Source organism: Protopterus annectens, chromosome 9.part0 (genome assembly GCF_019279795.1).
Source record: "Protopterus annectens isolate FY-2018-M chromosome 9.part0, PAN1.0, whole genome shotgun sequence".
Classification (NCBI taxonomy): domain Eukaryota; kingdom Metazoa; phylum Chordata; order Ceratodontiformes; family Protopteridae; genus Protopterus; species Protopterus annectens.
The window spans coordinates 1119829678-1119849829 of NC_056743.1; the positions used below are offsets into that span (position 1 = coordinate 1119829678).

At 43.1% G+C, this 20152-nt stretch overlaps 1 protein-coding gene across 1 annotated transcript in view; it reads right to left on the reverse strand.

The window, feature by feature from the left end:
• LOC122810625 overlaps positions 1-19631 on the reverse strand; it is a 1334722-nt gene extending 1315091 nt beyond the window's left edge. The window contains exon 1 of the mRNA XM_044082201.1: positions 19546-19631. The gene's annotated coding sequence lies outside the window, so the exon portion shown is untranslated. The remainder of the gene's footprint in view (positions 1-19545) is intronic.
• Positions 19632-20152: the final 521 nt, after the last annotated feature.

The following is a 20152-nucleotide window of genomic DNA, read 5'->3' on the forward strand; positions in this document are numbered from 1 at the left end:
TCAGATTTTCTTTGAGATTTAGTCCTGTCCAAGTAGAATCTAACTTGTCTGTGTACATCCAATGAATGCAAAATCCGCTCTCCCTTGTTCTGTGAATTGGGAAAGAAAGTTGGTAAATGAATGGACCGATTAAGAGCCACACTGGATACCACCTTGGGCATGAATGATGGATTGGTCCTGAGTGACACCCTGTCCGCATGAAAGTTGATGAAAGGCTCCACTGCCATAAGGGCCTGTAATTCAGACATCCTTCTAGCTGAAGTGATTGCTAAAAGGAATGTTGCTTTCCAGGAAAGAAATTTTAAGTCTGCAGTTGCAGCTGGCTCGAAAGGAGGTAGAGTGAGTTTCTCCAATATAAAAGTTAAGGTCCCAGGGCAGGGGTTGGAGCTCTCCTGGGTGGTCTCACATTTTTGGCCCCTCTGAGATGCTGCTTTAGAAGAGGATGAGAGAAAAGGGGGGGTCTATGTTCTAATGAGCTGAAATGGCTGAGGCATGGATTTTTATGGAAGAAAAAGACAGGCCCTTGTGAAGCATCTCAGTTAAGTATTGCAAAATGTGAAGTATACTGGGCACTGCTGTGCTCATCCCTCGAGACTTGATTCCAGGCACAGGATCTTTTCCATTAGTCAGCATAAGATTTTCTAGTACTAGGTCTTCTCGCCTCCAAAATTACATCCATCACAGGTTTACTGAGGGATGCTAAGGGGGAATTTAAGTGATTAGCCAAGCTGCAAGATTCAATGTTTGACACTGAGGGTGCAGAATTTGGTTCTCCTGCTGAGACAGGAAGGTGTCTGAGGCAGGTGCCATGGAGAAATGTGTGACACACTGCGCAGGAGTGGGTACCAGTGTTGGCGAGGCCAGTCCAGAGCAATCAAAATCATTTTTGGTTTGTCCTGTTTGACTTTTAGTAGAACTTTGGAGAGCAAAGGCAGAGGGGGAAAGGCATAGACTGATAGTGTTCCACAATGCCATGGCTAGTCTGCAGAGGGGGTAGGTATGTGTACCCCCTGCTTGTTTATGTACCACATAACCGTGGTGTTGTCAGTCTTTATCAGTAATCGTCTTGGGTGAAGGTAGTCCTTGAAGGCTGTGAGTGCATTCTGTACAGCTAGCATTTCTTTTTGATTTGATATGAAGGTGCATTTGATTTGGGCTCTATTTGCCCTGAATGCACTTCCCTGCCAGATGAGCCCCCCCATGCATAGTCTGATGCATCTGTAGTTAGGGTTTGGGCAGCAGGGGGTGGTGTGAATGGCAGTCCCTTGTTTTGGTGGAAAGCCACTGCCCACCATAGGAACTCTAGGCGCAGGCAAGGTACGATAGGAATCATTGTTTCCAGGCTGTGACAATGCTGACACTATAAACTTTTAAGTACCACTGAAGTTTCCTCATATGCAGTCTTGCATATGGAATTAGAAGAATGCAGGAGGCCATGAACCCCAAGGCTGCAGTATTTGCCTTGTAGATAGCAGGGTTTTTGTGGCCACCTGTTTGAAGTAAGTCATCAAATGAGTTTGCTTTTCTGGCGTAAGGAAAGTCATCTGGGCAGTTGTACTCAAGCTTGCACCCAGGAATGTAATCTTTTGAGAGGGTACCAGTTGAGATTTCTTTTTGTTTATGGTGTACCCTAGACAGGTTAGAACTCTTTTTGACAAAACGCCAGATGTTTTAGAAGAATGGCCTGGTTTTCTGCCTGAATTAAATTGTCCAGGTATGGATATATTTGAAAATTTCTTTGCCTGCAAAATGCAATTACTGGAGCCAGACACTTTGTGAATACCTTGGGCACAGTAGACAAGTCAAAGGGCAGTGCAGAGAACTGATAATGCATGCATAGCCTGCTTTGAAGCGTAGGAATCTTCTGCAAGATTCCCCGATTGAGATATGCAGGTAAGCCTCTTAAGTCTAGAGTTGCCAACCAGGTATCCTTGCCTAGCATAGGAAGTAACTGGTGAAGTGTCAGCATCTTGAATTTTGGAATGTCCAGAAAGGTGTTTCGAGTAGACGCCATGACTTGTCTTTTCTGGGTACCAGGAAAAGTCTGGAATAGAAACCTTGTCCCTTTTCCTCTTCTGGTACTAGTTGAATAGCCTCCATGTTTAGGAGGGAAAGTACTCGTTTCGGAGCCTCTGCCCACCGATTTGGGGGCAGGTCTGGCCACCCGTTTGGAGTTGGCAGCGTGTGGAAATTAAATCTGTATCCCTGGGACACTTTAAAACCCATTTGTCCTGGGTTACAAGTTGCCAGTTTCTTGAATGAAGAGCCAGTTTTCCCCCCAAAGGGGCAGCTAAGATCTAAGTGCTTGGTCATTTCAAAAGGAAGCCATTGAGACCGTTTACCATAGGGTGGTGGCTTGTTGTTTCCAGATTTGGAAGTGGAAGCACCCCACTGCTTAGTTCTGAAAGTCCTTTGGGACTGAAACCTGGTGCTTTTGGAATGTCTGGGTTTGGCCGTAATGGCTGTGGAAGGAGCTGGAAAGGACCAGTTCTTAGTAGGCAAATGCCTACTAAATCTAGGAGGTTGCACTTGCAAGAAATCTTTCACAGTTTGCATAGATTTAGCTTCATCTTCCATCTTTTTAAGAACATCTTCAGCCTTATTTGCCAAATAGGCAGTCCTGCTGTAAAGGAGCATCCAAAAGTTTTGCTTTAACATGATCAGGCAGAGATTGCTCCTTAAGCCAAGCATGCCTTCTAAGCACAGACCCAGTAACAGCAGCCCTACAACAGGCCTCTAAATAGACCATGGGATGGGCAACGTTAATATCTAACCAATGGGGAAAGGTTAATCTGAGCATAAAATGAAAAAAAAAAAAAAAAAAAACAGACTGGACTTAAAATATCCCACAGCAGCTAGCTTAGAACTTTCCTATGAACCTATAAAAGGAGACCTCAGCACTGCATGCATAATTCAATAAGGCAGTAGTCAAACTGCAATGGATGGCTAATGGTGAAAGACAGACAGCATTTAGAATGCTACCGATACACAAAACACAAAGAGTAGATGGGTACTCTGAAGTTAACTATCATACAAATCCATGTATGCTCAGGGCTGTTTCAAGTTTTTTTTGAGATGTTTAGTACATTTTTTCACTGGGTTACACCAGAACAGGTTGCTAGAGGTTGTTAAATCCATTATACAGATGTGTTCGCTCATTTATTCCCAGTAGGAAAATCAGTGAAAGATTACACTTAAAATTACCAACATGGGAAATCGATGCTCCACACCTATGGTCACCCCCTTGTTAGTCACGTCTGACCATAAGCTAATCACCCTTAACATCCACATCCCACCCCCCAGTAAGGAAACCTCCATAAAAAAACTTCTCCAAAGCCAACTTCATGCTACTCAAGTCAGAAGTGACAAACTTCATGACACCCATGCAGACGGGAACTAAAGTTCAACTGCTGAATCCCACACTAAGGCACTGTACGAGCACATCCACTCATGCATAAATCGTGCCATCCCAAATAGAACCAAGATGCTCTCATCCAAAAAAAAGAAGCCAATCTGGTGGTCCCCTGCCATAAACAAACTTTACAACAAAAGGAAGAAACTGTTGTAGAAGAGGAAAATCCCAGGATGCAAAAAACTTCCTTACCAGCCTTAGTAAGAAACTGAGATCCCTCATAAAATCCTCCAAAGCTAGTTACAAAAATAAAATTGCCAAAGATTCCAAAGACAACAACAAGGCATTCTATAACTATGTCAAGAATCTAAATGGCAATGCTCAGATCTGCTCTGAGCTAAAACAGAATGGCATTAAATATACTGATCCCCAAGGATATTGCCAATATCCTGGCAGATAGATTCAGTGCCAACTTCACCCCCCTCTCACCCCCTAAATGGCCCATCTCAATACCAGAAGATTGCCAAATTCTGGTAAAAGCCACACAGGTAAAAAAACACACTCTCCAAAGCTAAGAATACAGCATCCATAGGACCAGATGACATCCCGGGCTGTGTACTACACGAACTACAATATGAACTAGCACCTCACCCAAGTGCCATGTTTAATCATAGCCTCACCTCAGGTTTCGTGCCCACTGAGTGGCGCACAGCTACAGTTATCCCACTCCACAAGGGGGGATCCACCTTGGATCCCGGAAACTACCGTCCCATCAGTCTGACAAGCCTTATCTGCAAGGCCATGGAGCGTATTATCATGGAACTTATAAACAAAGACATTGGCAACCTTCAAAACACTGGACCCCACCCAGTTTGGGTTCGTGAAGGGCCGATCTTGTCTCCTGAACTTGACTGACTTCTTTGAATCAGTCTCCAGAGCCATGGACAAGGGTAAGATGGTCCACACAGCCTATCTAGACCTTGCCAAGGCCTTTGACACCATCCCCCACTCTGGAATCATAGATAAACTTACTAAGCTGGGCATTAATCCCTACATCACCCAATGGGTTGCTAACTGGCTTACTGATAGAACCCACACTGTAAAAGTAGCAGACTCCAAATCCAGCTCCAGACAAGTGGAGTACCTCAGGGTTCACAGTCCTGGGACCACTCTTGTTTGGCATCGACTTCTCTGAAGTACAGGCCAACACTAAGGGACTCTGGATAACAAAGTTTGCAGATGACTGCAAACTGGGAGCCATTATTGAATCCCCAAATGATGTGGATACTCTACAAAAGGGCCTTACAGAAACAGATGCTTGGTGCCAGAGCCATGGGCTCAAGCTCAATGCCAAGAAATGTATAGTTATCCCCTTTGGGAAAAAACATGTATCCGTGAATTACCATATAGGTGTCAGTACACTAAACATGGAAAGTTTGATAAGAGACTTAGGGACAGAGGTGGACAGTGGTCTCACCTTCGATAACCACATCACCACAACAGTCAGGAAATCCTTCTATGTGGCGCACCTCGTCACTAAGGGCTTTTCATCCAGAAAAAAGGAGGTCATTGTCCCACTGTCATTAGACCCATTATAGAATACAATGCCCCATTTGGTATGTACCTCTCAAGACATCTGCAACAACTAGAAAGGCCACAGAAATACCTCACTAAAAGAATCACAGGACTAAAGCAGATGCCCTACGCTGACCGCCTTAAAAAACTCCAGCTATACTCTTGTCACATATAGTCTACTCAGAGGCGATCTTTGCTTAACATACAAGGCCATGTCAAACCCAGAGCTGTTGGACATGCTACACTTAAAGAAATCCCAATCCCTCAGAGCCACATGCTCCAGGGATCTAAACCTTGTCATCACAATAAACAAAACATGCTGGAGGGATAGGTTCCTGACCCAGAGACTCCCCAGACTCTGGAATAGATTACCCATACATGTCAAGCAGAGTGCCTCTTTGGTCCTCTTCAAAAGGAACCTTAACGATTGGATGGGAGAAAGGAAATTCACCCTGGGGATCACGTCAGTCGCCCTGCTAGACAGGGGTCCAGGGAAGTAAATAGTGTGGGAAGAAATAGCCAGGGAATTGTTATGGCTAGGCTTGTATAGGCCCTAGGGCTGATTAGGTTCATAGCCTAATACCAACATATGAACCTAAACAGATGAAAAGGACCGAGTACTCTATTCATCTTCTGAAGTCGTAACGAAAGCACAGCAGATGGATAAAGGATGGCAAAGTAGGATGCAGAAGCAGCTTTTAGATTGTTGTGGACACAGGAAGAAGACCAGAGATGGAGAAGTATTCAATCTGAAGGCCAATATTACATGGATAGGTACAGGCTTATAGGCTGCTCCATCACTTGTGCAGCATTTGAGGAATTTAGTACACTGCTGCACTGAACAGCACATATGGTAGTACATTACCTGAAAGATTTTCTCTGTAGGCCAGGCAAATTCACAGTAGTGTCAAAGGGTATCCACAAGCTTCAAAACAGTATGCAGGACCTAGGAGTACTCAGAACATGAAGCAGAATGTCCATCTTCCAGAATCTTATTTTAGGTACAAAGAAAGTAGGGCAGACCTTTGCTGCAAACCTGAACAGAATAAGCAATGCACACAGTTAGCTCAAGTGCTAAGAGAAGATTACACTAAAACCACTGCAAAAATTGATGAGCTTGCTGAATTTTGCTTTGAGTGATCCCAAAAGGCCCTTCATTCATATGAGAGAGCAGCAAAAGGGGGAGGATGTACGAAGTCACATCATAGGATCAGGGTTGCAAAAGGACAGGAAGCTAAACAAACTTCAGCTAGACTTCTGAAATTCAGTGGGATGATGCTATGGCAACAGATTTTTTTTTTTAAATTACTGCTTGCGAATTAGGCACAGCTGGGGTAGGTTTTGGGGGATACTTTAGGAAAAAATCGGTTCAGCAGCATATGGCCGAAGGCAATTGCAGTAGAAACTTAATAGCCATTACAGAATTAAATTTTTCCAGTGAAGCTGCCCTACAACTACTGGGGACAACAAATGGCAAACAGGGTAGTCAGACTCTGGTTAGATAATGCTGTATTGTACTTCACCATTAATCAACTGGGGAAAAGGCTATAATGGGTAGATAAACCGCTTCAAAATGGGGTTGCTTAGACATTAATGGGGCAGTCGGAGCTCAGTACGCATGTATGAAGGTTAGATAACTCATTAGTAGACTCCCTTTCTCATTCACAGAGCTCAACAGGCCTGCACCAGAAGATACACCATAATCAGGCCAAGTGACACTTCACTTATGGGATTTGCTGACAAGAACAGTAACTCCCTCAAAAGAGTGTTGCAGCACCTTAGACACTAGCAGCAAAGTTAGAGTATGGCTAGCAGTTACACAAAGCCATGGGATGGGCAGATTGAAAAATATTTCAAATGTGAAACACTCCTAAAGGGCTGGTATGCAATAATGAATAAAGTGTGGCTTTTTAGAGCCCATTTTTAAAACAGACCTTCAGGAGGCATTTAGGTGGACAGAATTACCCCAGCCAAATTGTAAAGTTAAGCAACAATACTGCATACCTATAATGTGAAAATCACAAGCAGAGATGCCTGTATACAGGTACCCAAAGTCCCGGTATGCCTTCTTCAGTAGCATGAGCCACAAATGTATGGATTCAAGCCCCACTGGGCACATCAGACTGCAGTGCAATGCCTGCAACATTATCAAACATTAAAAAGACTAAAGGGATACTCCATTTTTCTGCTACCAACAAGAAGCTCCAGTCAGTTTCAAGTCAGGGCAGTATTAAAGGAAGACAGTGGAGCAGTGTGGCCTAGATGCTACAGAATATAAAACCATTTTGGACAGGGACATCTCATGCACAAAGGGCAGAGGCATCTTAAAAAACTAGGTAGGAAGATTAAAGTTAATGCTACAAAATATATCCAAGATAGGACTATTGGGAGCAAGAGGTCTCCTTTGTACTGCAGCAGAATTCAAACACAATGGAAAATACCGATCCCAGGTAATTCAGTACTCAGATTACAGGGGTGGTTCTGCAGAAAACTAAAAAAAGGCACAAAAAGTAATGTTAAGGAAAAGTGGCTGCAGTCAACAAAACAGTTAGGGGTGGAAGGATGTGAAACAGCCACAGCTGCAAACAGAACTGAAATGACAATGCAAAGGTTGGGGGCAAACAGATGGAATTACTCAACACAGAGAGGAATGAAGTCAAGTCACATGCCAAGTGGGGATTTATCAACACTAACAAGGCACTAAGTGGCATAGTCAAAACAGAAGTCACCTCAGTTTCGATATGCAGATTAAACCCCTGTACACTTCTGACTCTAGAGCCACATCCACTACAGCCACAAAAAATTACAGAGGCTTACGATTAATAACTACGGGTACAAATTAAGAGGTGGTTTGGGGAATTTATATAGCACACTTTCACAATAAAATCCAGGTGACAAAATGTACAATGAAGATGAGGTCCTCAACAAAAGGGAAGGCAGAGGTTTATGCCAACCTGAGGACAGATTTACAGAATAAATAAAATGTGCTTGGTGGAAGGGTGGAGGGTTCTACTGCTTCTGTGACAGGTCATGACCAGTAAGGCAGCCCTAAATAGGGGGCAAAGATGGTTTGGAAATTTGTTAGTAAAGCCTCCACAGACATAGGCATTTCAGATAGCTCATTAATGCCCATGATTTTTACATTTAAAGTCTTTATGGGTACATTTCAATAAATCCAAGCCCCACTAATTGGGGGCATGCATGTTTTAGCCTTTTCAGTACAGCATTAAGTAGATTGTTTGGCTGTACTTTAGAAACAAGAGGCAAAAAAAAAAAAAAAAAAAAACAGAAGGTTCATAGGCAATTACAAGGCCTTTTTAAGACCAGCCAGGATTCCCAAATTTAACTGACAAGTTTTGATACCCTAGGGTTATTTAAAGGGTATATGTAGGCTTTTGCATGAGTTGTCAAGCATTTACAGGCTGCCTTTGTCTGCTACAAACACTGGTGACAGACCAGGGGTAAACTTCCAATTCTCTACCCACTAGTCCAAGGCGCTATGCTTAAAATGAATTGGGGAAGAACTCTGCTTCACATAGATGGGAAGCCTGTTCCAGAGAAGGGGCAGTGTCAGACACATACCTGTCCTCAAACATGTCCCACTTATGTTGCAAACAAGGTTTAGGTCCCTAGACTGAAACTAGCAGCATCAGAATTGTCCAAAGATGTGCAACAGGTCCATCAGAGCAAAATGAGAGGATGCTTTATAGGCAGGCATAAACTGCCTCTCAGCAACCTGTAACAGAGGAGAGAACAGGGATAGGGCTTCGAGAAGATCCACATAGGACATGTTTAGGCAATGTACATTTTTTTTGAGGAACATCTGTGGATACACCCTTTGTTGCACATGACTGGTCAGGTGATTGCTCTCTGCCCTTATTAGACGAGAGGAACATCATCATTGGACCTAGATGCCATACCTTTGCTTACAAGTTATACAATACAGAAGGCTTTCCTTAGTAGCACAATCCCATAATTGTCAAAGGCCAGGTTACAGTCTGTGTTCCTAAGTCCCAGACCCCTTGGTCTACTCTTAGGGATTTATTATCCATTAGTGATGTAGTGTAAAGGGGGTAGCAGTCTTCACAAGGAATATTATGCACTTCTTGGAATTAAGTTTTAGACTGTGGCTCTGGCACCAGTCATTAGACTGCATCAGGCCCTCTTGGCAGGTGTCACGGCAAACTAGGCGAGGTCCTAGAATCCCCCAATGCGAACTTGGCCAGCCACAGATATTTTACGTCTTCAAAGAATTAGATGCCAAAAAGGATTAGCCGCAGCACACAGCCTTGAGTGGCTCCACTAGGGACTGGTCTCTGTGGAGGCAGACTCCCCTATCCTAACTTGAGTCCTACTGGTGAGCCAGCTATCCAGTGGGATACACTGAGTTTATACCCAATTTCAGGAGTATTTATACAATGCCCAGTGCAGTACTGTGTCAAATGTTTTGGCCAGGTCAAGGTAGGCAACATGCACCATTTTACCCTTGCCCATTGCTTGGGTGACCTTCTCGAACTCTCCCAGGTTCAGTAGGCATGACCCATTTGTGGCAAAACCAAAATGGGTTGGGTGCAATGTTGAAGGCTTCCTACTTCATTATTTCCAAGATAATTCTTTCCATGGTTTTACATAAGAGGACTACTCAGACTTATGAGCCTGTAATTACCCTACGTTCATTAGATGGCCTGTGGTTGTGCAGAGGGATGATAGCTACAGCCTCTCTGGAGGCAGTGGTTAAATAGGGATTCTAATGGTCCTGACAGATAGTGGCTCATGATGATATCCCAGTATGCCTTCTTCAGTAGCAAGGCCCACTGATGCACTGCTCTTAGCCTTCGAGTGTGCACAGAAGACCTGTTCCCTAGTGATACTTGTGATTTATAGTGGAGATGACTGGCTTGGGGCCAGATTCTAACCAGGCTGAGTGTGCCCAGTTCTTATCCAGGATAGGTACAGCCATCTCTACACAGCCCTTACTAGAATTGTCTGGAGTTTGTTAACTCTGCCCAGGCACTGGTGCTCTTTATTTTTTTTTTTTTTTTTTTTTGGGGGGGGGGGGGGCTTAAGTTTTGCCAAGGTGTCACTTACTAGTAGACAGTCTGCCTTTGAATAAAATTCCTTAAAGTTACATGATCCTGGGTTTTAGCTTTATTACATGGGAAATGCATTTTAATCCAATATGACCAGTGAGAATATTACACTGGGGTGCAGGACTGGGTGCGATGCTATCCCATGTGTATGGGCACCAAGTCAAGAAGGTTAGTCCTCCAGTGGGTGTACGGACTAGCTGGTTCAGGCTGATTGTGTTTGCTAAATTCAGGAATCTCTGGGGCTGCATGTTTGGGGTAGTGTACAACATCCAGTTTATAAGTGGGTACTTAAAGCCATCCATGAATATGGTGATGGATTGAATTTGGAGTCTCCAGTACATCTAAGAGTTACAAGTTTCTTGGGTCATCAAAGGGGACCTACAGCTTGGAATGATATGGTATGGGACTTTAAAAGCCTTATGGGCTTATAAGCCGAAAACACCACAAGATGTGGTAATATACATAATGGTGGGTGCAGCTTTCTTAAGTGTTTTTGAGGCTGTTGAGGATACTTTTACATGCAATATCTGGGATGCTTGAAGTTTTCCTAATTACATTTAGGCACCTCAGCAAATAAATCTCCACTCCATTCCATGTGTGGTGGGTACAGTGCATGCATGCGTTTCTGACAACCTGTTTGGCATTGTAAGTGCAACAGCCTTGCCTCCAGTGACACTGTGTAACTACATCTCTCACAAGATATCAGTTTAAGAATTAGACAGTTGTCAGTACACAAATGCTACATTGCCTCAGGATGCCCATATTTAAACTGACCATAGAGATGCAACTATAAACCAATATACAAATTTTATATTACACACACACAAGTCACCTTTTTGGTAATTTGTCACTGGTGAAAGTGTTCACATTACATTCTAACTACTACAGTATGACTAATATATGCAAGGTATTTACCATTTTCTCTTTACTTGTGTCACTGTGGAACTAGTATATTTAATTTCTAGTGGTGTGACGGCAAAATCCCCTCAAAAAGGTTTGGGGGGGATTTTAGATCATTGCAAATATAATCCATTTATTAACATTTGCACAAGTGTGATGGTGACTGCCAATGAACTTGTTAGACGTATTTATTGTCAAAGGTGACTGGGGACCACAAGTTAAAAAAAAAATTCATACAATATTTTTTTTAATCATTTTTGGTCTACTCAAAATTTGATTTTCTAGCCATTGAGGATTCAAGTCACTAATGACACACATTTGTGTTTCAGACTTCATATCCTTCAGAAACTATAATGTAATACAAAAGCATGCAGGACTCATGCAAGTAGCTGACCAAGTCATACTGCCAACCAGTTACGCGTGGAGTCCCACAGGGTTCAGTCCCGGGTCCTCTCCTGTTTGGCATCCACTTCTCTGAAGTCTGGGCCAACACGAAGGGACTCTGGCTGCCAAAGTTCAAAATGATTCAAGTTGAGAGCTAACTCCCCCAAGTGATGTTGACATCCTACAGAAAGGCCTCACTGAGACCAACAATTGGCATCAAAACCATAGCCTTAAGCTCAATGCCAAAAAATGTATAGTCATCCCCTTTGGGGAAAAACCTGGTTCCCAAGAATTACAACATCAATGGTAGTCCACTGAACACAGAAGGTATTCTACAAGATGTGGAAACATAGGTTGACAGCAACCTCTCTTTTGAGCACCACATTGCCACTGTGGTCAGAAAGTCCTCTGTGGCACATCTCCTAAGGATTTTGCATCCAGGAAAAAAAAAAAGGTCATTGTCTCCCTTTACTCTTCCCTCATTAGGCCAATTATTGAGTACAATGCCCCAATTTGGCATGTACCTCAATAAACACCTGCAACAACTGGAGAGGCCGCAAATGTACCTCACAAAGAGGATCCTAGGCCTTAAACATTTGTTCTATATGGACAGACTCAAAAAAAACTACTACTATTCTCCATCTCATATAGCCTTAGAGGTGATGTCTACTGGAGTTACAAAGCCAAGTCTGACCCAGCCCTGTTAGAAAATGCTATATCTAAAGAAATCCCAATCCCTCCGCACCACACACTCCAGAGACCTCAACCTCATTCTGTTTTTTACTTGGAATACCTTCTTTTGCTTATTTTTAAACAAGCTTATACTGTTTTTTTTAACAGTTTGCTGCATTTTATAGTATCTGCACTTAAGTTTACCTGGTCGAAAATTAATCGAAAATCTGTGTTTAGTGGGCAGCCTCAATAGTTAAATTAAAGTGTGCTAGCCTGTGTAACTGATTTATTGCTGCCTTCTGTATTTCTGAGTGTTTTCTATCTAAAAACAAAAAAATAATCCTTGTTTTCCTGCCTCTCCTCGACTAGTTTAGACCAGTTTACAGGCTTTGCTGTATTCTGGGCTGTGGTGTAGTTCCTGTGTTGTCCATTACCTTACTTGGATAAGAAGGAAGTTTCTTTGCTCACCAGTGGGAGTGGGGAGCCGTGAGCAGCCTCTCTGTCCCTGAAGGAAGTGACCTCAGCACAAGAGCTGTAGTAATTGGTTGTTTTGGACCATTTCTAGCTCTTTTCAAGTTCCCTGTTTAAAATCCGTATTAGCGCGGCTTTGCGCATAGCCGGTTAAACTTTTCCTGGCTCCGCCAAGTCTGCTCTTCAAATTTTCCCTTAGAAAGCTCTACTCTTAGAATAACCAGTCTACTCGTTATATTATAAGCATAGCACTTGTTCTCTAAGCTACTCTTCTAAGCAAGCACTCTCAAACTCCAGTAGCACTACATCCACCTACCACCCAACCACTTCCCTTAAAGGCACAACACTCTCATAATATTCAAGATGTCGAGTGGTACATTGCTAGCATCTTCTACTGCTCAGCTGGTTAATCTGGGAATCTTGAGACAATGCTATAATTGTCTCATGTACACAGACAACCCTCTCCTCCTCCCAACAAACACAAATACATGTGAGAGATGTAACTATATAGCCAAACTGGAGGCTGAACTCTCAACTCAGGACTGGCAAGACCAGACAGGAGGAGAAGGTAACCACACACAACAAACCCAGTCACACATAGACCTACCCCAACTGTAAATCAAGCACATAACACAAAAACACTCTCAGAGGCTCTATTAAAAAAAAGTTACCAAAACAGAGGCTCCCAAAGCAGACACCCAAAAATCCACCACCTCAAAACATTACACATGCAACACATACTTCAATAAATCGGTGTGTCAATAAATCACAGCCCTTGAGGCCAAACACTATGCCTGATACACTAGTGATAAGTGACTCTAGTCAGACACACTGACGTCCCACTTACCAGGCTGAGCAAGGAGAGGGTAACGGTAAGCTACCTATCGGGGGCTAGGATCCGCCATATAACACACGCACTCAGGTCACTCAAAAGCACATACAAATATGACTCAGTCATTGTCCATGCCAGCGTGAATGACCCGAGATGTACCTCCTTGGACTACATGGAGAGACATTGAGGAGCTCTCTGATTATCTAGCCCAGGCTAGTATGACCCTGACCAGCATCCTGCCCTCACCAAGAATTATACCACAATACAAAGACAAGATGATCAGCTTTAATAACTGGCTCAATTACTGGTGTCATTTTAGGGGGATCCAATGTCTGTCTGCTTGGGATGACATGCTGGACAAGCCACGCTGCTTCGCAAGGGACGGCTTGCACCTGTCACCACTGGGCTTCCGGATATTGGCTAAGGCTCTTGCCACCCCCATAGTGCCTTTTTAGGCAAGGCTCAAAAGACGAACCCACCTCCTTAGAAAACAAAAATGGAAAAAAATTAAGGGTAATGCTGCTCAACGCCAGAAGTCTAAATCTCAAGATGCAGGCTCTCGAAGCACTCCTCAGTATGGAGAACATCGATGTCTGCGCTGTAACAGAGACCTGGTTCAAGGCTCCTGAGAGCACCCCAGCACTACCAGGCTTTACCTCGTATCATACTTTTCGGCCCCAAAACCCAGGCCGAACCACAAAGGGAGGGGGAGTGCCCATATTCATCAAGGATACCCAGACCTCTGGGTTAGTAGCAACTCATGAAGCATCGGAGACCATCCAGGTGCAGCTAACCGTAGGCAAAACTGCTATACAACTGGTTGCATGTTACAGACCACCCTCCCAATCTCAAGAACCCCACTCAGCCTTCCTGAAGACATTGGAAGATATGAATGTCTCACCAAATACCATCATATTGGGAGACTTCAACTACCCTAACAGACTGGGTGCACTATTCTAGCCCTAACACCCTAGCCCAAAGGTTCCTAGAATTCATAAACTCAAATGCAATGGAACAGCTAGTCACCTCTCCCACAAGGGGGGATAATATACTAGACCTGATCACCACAAACATGGGAACAAAATGCTCCACACCGGAAGTATTGCCCTCACTGGTGAGATCTGACCACAAACTAATCACCCTGGATATACATTTACCACCTCCACCCCCAGCACAAAAGACTACAGTGAGAAACTTCTCAAAAGCCGACTTTACACTTCTCAAGACTGAGATTGTATCATTTAAGCCCTCAGGGCCAATGGAAACCACATCCCACAATGCTGAATCCTACACAAATGCTTTCTACGGACATCTCCAAGAGTGCATGGATCATGCAACCCCAAATAAAACCAAGACCCTCTCCACCAAAGGAAAGCATCCTGTCTGGTGGACCCCAGCCATAAACAAATTGTATAACAGAAGAAGGAAGCTACTGCAAGACAGAGCAAAATCCCATAAAGGGAAGGCATCTCTGATCAGCACTAGTAGAAAGCTACGTTCTCTCATAAAAATATCCAAGGCCAACTTTGAGAGAAAAATCGCCAAGGACACTAAAGATAACCACAAGGCATTCTTCAGTTATGTTCGAAACCTGGGCGGAAACACTCAGATATGCTCAGAGTTAGTACAAAACGATAAAAAATTTACCGAACCCACAGATATTGCCAACATTCTGGCAGACTGGTTCAGTGCAAATTTCTCCCCTCCCTCACCTCCAAAAGAAGAAATACTCATCTCAGCTGAAGGTAACCTCCCTGTCATCTCTGATGTAAAGGTGAGAACCGCCCTCAACAAAGCAAAAAACACAGAATCTATGGGACCTGATGGTATCCCCGGCTGCGTGATACGTGAACTCCAAGAGGAGCTAAACCCGCATATAAAAATGTTATTTAACCTTAGCCTTACTACAGGATATGTACCTGAACACTGGCGTACAGCAACAGTGGTACCACTCCACAAGGGAGGCTCCACTACAGACCCTGGGAACTACCGCCCCATAAGCTTGACCAGCCTGGTTTGCAAAGCTATGGAAAGAATTATTATGGAACTCAAACAACGACATTGGGGACCTACAGACACTTGATCCCACCCAGTTCGGCTTTGTAAAAGGCAGATCCTGCCTTTTGAACCTGGTTGACAACGACATTGGGGACCTACAGACACTTGATCCCACCCAGTTCGGCTTTGTAAAAGGCAGATCCTGCCTTTTGAACCTGGTTGACAACGACATTGGGGACCTACAGACACTTGATCCCACCCAGTTCGGCTTTGTAAAAGGCAGATCCTGCCTTTTGAACCTGGTTGACTTTTTCAAAACAGTCACTAGAGCCATTGATGAGGGCAAGGCAGTCCATACAGCCTACCTGGACTTGGCTAAAGCCTTCGACACAATACCCCACTCGGGGATCATAGAAAAGCTAAACTTAAAAGTAAATCCATATGTAACAAGATGGTTTGCAAACTGGCTAAAGAACAGAACCCATAAAGTCAAGATTGCGGGAGCCATGTCAGACTCAAAGCCAGTCACAAGTGGTGTCCCACAGGGCTCTGTCCTGGGACCCCTCTTGTTCGGAATTTACTTCTCAGATGTGAAAGCAAACATGGGAGGGTTGTGGCTGACAAAGTTCGCAGATGACTACAAACTAGGCGCCATAGTCGATACACCAGCTGACACATACATCCTACAGAAAGGCCTCACCGAAACGGACAACTGGTGCCGGAATCACGGCCTTAAACTGAAAGCCAAGAAATGTATAGTCATCCCCTTTGGGAAAAACAAAATACCCACAAATTATCACAGACAGTAACCCACTGAGTACCGAAACAGTAATCAGAGATCTGGGGACCCAAGTTGATAGTGACCTCTCATTTGACACCCACGTTGCCAAAGTGGTTAGAAAGACGTTCTACCTTGCCCACCTTATCATGAAGAGGCTCACATCCATATCAAAGAAGGTCATCGTGCCCCTGTACTCCTCCCTTATCAGGCCCATGATTGAGTACAATGCCCCATTTGGTATGTACCTCACCTGGCACTTACAACAGCTGGAGAGACCCCAGAAGTACCTCACCAAGAGGATCAAGGGTTTCCAACATATGTCATATGCTGCCAGGCTAAAGAAACTCCAGCTCTATTCAGTAGCATACCACCTGCTCAGAGGTGATCTGTGCCTGACATACAAGGCCATGTCCAACCAGGAATTGATGGACATGCTCCACCTCAAATCATCAAAATCCATAAGAACCACGAGAGCCAAAGATTTAAACCTCAGTACAAACATGAATAGAACCATGCTGGAGGGACAGATTCATAACTCAGAGGCTCCTCAAACTCTGGAATAAAATCTTAGTCCATGTTAGGCAGAGCCCCTCACTAACTTCTCTTCAAGAGAAATCTTGACGAGTGGATGGGAGATCGTAGGTTTACCCCGGGGGGTCACCCCTGTATCGCTACTTAACAGAGGCACAGTAAACTAATTTTAATAAGTAAGGGGGTCTTCAATGTGTCACTACTAGACAAAGGCACAGTATTCTAAATTTATTCCATATACCTTAGTACCACTACATGGGGTGGCGAAAGCCACATCTCTAGGGCTAGGCTTGCAAATGCCTCAGGGCAGACAGCCTAGTACTAAACTACGAAACTATTACCATAATCAACAGAACATGCTGGAAGGACAGGTTCATAACCCAGACACTGCGCATGCTATGGAATAGACTTCCCATACATGTCAAGCAAAGCACCTCACTGGCCCTCTTCAAGAGGAATTTTGAGTGGATGGGAACTAGAAAATTCACCCCAGGGATCACTCCAGTGGTTTTACTCGACAGAGGCACTAGGAACCAAGGTTGGGTGGCACGATGCCTGGGTAATCCTATGGGCTAGGTTTGCGGAGGCTCTAGGGCCATTAGCCTAGTACACACCTATGAACCAATGACATGCATACAGCCACATACAGATTGCATCTCCTGCACAAGAGAAGGGGAGGAGGGCAACCATCTCTACCTCTTAGCACATTAAATCCATACAAAGATTTTAAATATATTTTTCTTATAAACTTAGAAAGCTGCTGGAATAACTGGATTTCTGTTAGCATACATTCTCTGAAGGCTGTGAAGTCTTAAGAGTCAAATGTACCATCATTATTTAGTAACTTTAATCCTCAGTAATTTGCCAGAAAACCACAGATTTTAGGAGGAACAGGCCAAAAGTATGGCCACTCAGAAAAAAAAGAGATATGGAAGAGAATAAATGGGCCTGCTTGAGCCATTTACACCATTTTGTTGGACAGGATCTGTAACAGAATTCAGAAGGTTTTTTACAACTATGTATCCAACAACAAGTTTATATTGACTTAATGGAAAAGCAAGTTATTTGGCTGTTTATTCGTACTGTGCCTCGCAGGCCGGTCTGGCTTTACTGATTGACAGGTGTTTCTGACAAACTGGTATTCTAAATGTTTGTATGAGACATTGCCACCAGTGACATTGTGTAACTGCATCTCTCACGCACAAGATAATCCTTAAGAATTATAGTGGTCAGCAAACAAAATGTTACATTGTCAGCAAGCATAAAACGGGCAAATAAAATAAGGATGCAAATAAAAGATTGACAACCAAGCAGATTTCACTAGGACACCACGCATACTAAGCGCAAAACATGGCAGAAATGATTATTAATAATGTTTATCTCCGCTATTGCATTCACTATGCATGCCGGAAATGTTAGTATAAAACTAAAATTTCATTTACAGTTATGCACTGTATGTAAGGGACACAAACGACTCACGCATTAAACCTTCGCGCATTACTTTTTTATTGTCGTTTATTAGGCTAATTGGAACTGCTGCAGACTGTCTGTTAATGCGTTTTGCTTATATGACCAGACACAGTTGTTGGTTATTACAAAAAAAAACAGAGGGCTAACCACCCTTATATTTTCTTTTAAATTTAACTAGAATTTAAACGAACAAGGTTTATTCTTTCAAATCAACGCGCGCAGATCCATCAGAAGCGTCAAGACTTGAAATTAAAACACGCTACTCCATAAACCAACAAAACATGCCTAACAAAATATATGCAACCACTTGGTCTGCTTCCAAATTAAAATAAACTACAAACCAACCGAACCGAGGCTCACAAATCAGCAACACCCGCAAACATAGACATAGCTCTCAACCAATCAGGGACATGTCCACAAAGAGTCAGGGACACTTAAAATTATTAGTGCTATTATCATGACATGAGACATTGACAGACGTTTACGTGAATTACTATACAGTTTATGAAGTAAAATTGTAACTACTGTCATTTAAGTACAATTCACCAGCTGTTCTCCAACAGTCACTAGTTTTAGGAGGGATCAAGAGGGACAGAACTAAAATATGAATAAAAAATAGAGACAGTTGATAGGTATACCCGCAAACTACTGAAGAAAAAGGGGTGGATATACGTTAAGTGTCGGGGCATCCCATTACCTGACGCCGTTGTGAAAATTGCTACACGAGACAGTTGTGCTCTTCCACCGTTATAGACGTTCATATCAGATTTATGTTGTTTCTACCAATCTGTATCATTTTATCCGACAAAGCAGGGCTCGCTCGATACGCCCGTACCCGAAACTATAAGTCTGATAAAATTAGAGAGGTTTTCTACCATAGAAAAGCTACTTCAAATTATGCATTTTTCGTTGTGTAAACCCGTTCTTCCCCCGCACCCTCGTCGAGCTACTTTACGACAAGTAAAACGCGTGTATTCTAAATTCCTTCACACTAACGAGCTTTTACCCTGTAGATGGTTGTTAGGAAATCCATAAAACACGAAGGGAATCTTAAAAACATAGCAGCTGGGTGGGGATAGACGTTCTTCATGTTTTTTTGTCGTGCAAAAGTCTCAGCGAATACTGGACCTTCTACCAAATATTATACAGTTATTCTGCTTAACATTTTTGTAACAGCTTTCACAAATCAAAAATAAACGCAATATCTGGATAACGAATGCAATACATGGGTTCTGCATTTAATACATACAAAATACAGGAAGTAGCTATCAATTGTTATGGGTCGCCTATCCGGTTCTTGGTTGGGTGTCCCTTCCACATCGTTTCCATAGCCTTCGATTCACCCTATATTTGAATTGAAGTTTTCTTCGCGTTCCTTCCCCCCACCCTGTCTGGTACAAGTAACCGCCACCCGAAAAAATAAAATAAAAAAACGGGTAAAAGAGGACTAAATGACAGCCTCTCCCTAGGTTAACTTCAGTGGACTTACCTTAACAAATGCTTGTGTGTACTACTGCTTTCCTAAAACAAACAACAATCACACCAGTGATGAATTCAACAATTTTAACACTGCTGCGGTTACCATTATCGCGTTGTGAAAATCAAACGTGCATTTTTAATGAACGCACCTGTGACGGGTAAAACTTTTGGCTGCCGAGAATAGTTTCAAGAGTGTCTTTGGATCCTCACTTTTGCGAGGCAGTATTTCTTGCTGTTGTGTGTTGCAAGAAACAAAAAAAATCGTACTTATGTGTATATACCTTTATTAAATAATCACCCAAGATAGGCATGCATAAACAAAGAAAAAAAAAACACCCTAACATTTTCCTGTGCATTCTTATAAAGAAAAGATGTGATGCATTATCAGTCCAGCATTACATAATTTGCTCAATTCCTGTCATCCCTTAAAACCTCACTCCTGCTGAAAATTATTCTGTGTGCACAGTTACCACAATTAACATTTGTTTCTATGCAATTTGCTCCTTCTCTTTTCCAAATCTCCCTCTTCCAGTTCTGTTACCTGACAACAGTGGTTCTTCCCAGTTGCAAGATTTTCCTGATTGATGATAATCTCACCTTCTGGGGATCAAAGGGCA